Genomic DNA, 238 nt, shown 5'->3' with positions numbered 1-238 from the left:
TCGCCCTTCACACGTGCGGCCAACTCATCCTGCTCAGTTGCAGGGGCCGAAGGGGGTGGGGGTGTGAGGCCGTGTACGCACTATGAGTGAGGCCGTGGCAGCAGGGAAGGCAGGCTCGGTGTAGGCCAGGCAGCCTGTCGTGGCCTCTACACCCCCTCACTGCTACACAGAGCCCAACGCACACGCACCATCTTTGCCTGGCGCAGGATTGGCAGGCCGCTGCAGGCGTAGGCCGGCC

Source organism: Penaeus monodon, chromosome 22 (genome assembly GCF_015228065.2).
Source record: "Penaeus monodon isolate SGIC_2016 chromosome 22, NSTDA_Pmon_1, whole genome shotgun sequence".
Taxonomy (NCBI): Eukaryota; Metazoa; Arthropoda; class Malacostraca; order Decapoda; family Penaeidae; genus Penaeus; species Penaeus monodon.
This window is presented reverse-complemented; position numbering follows the sequence as displayed.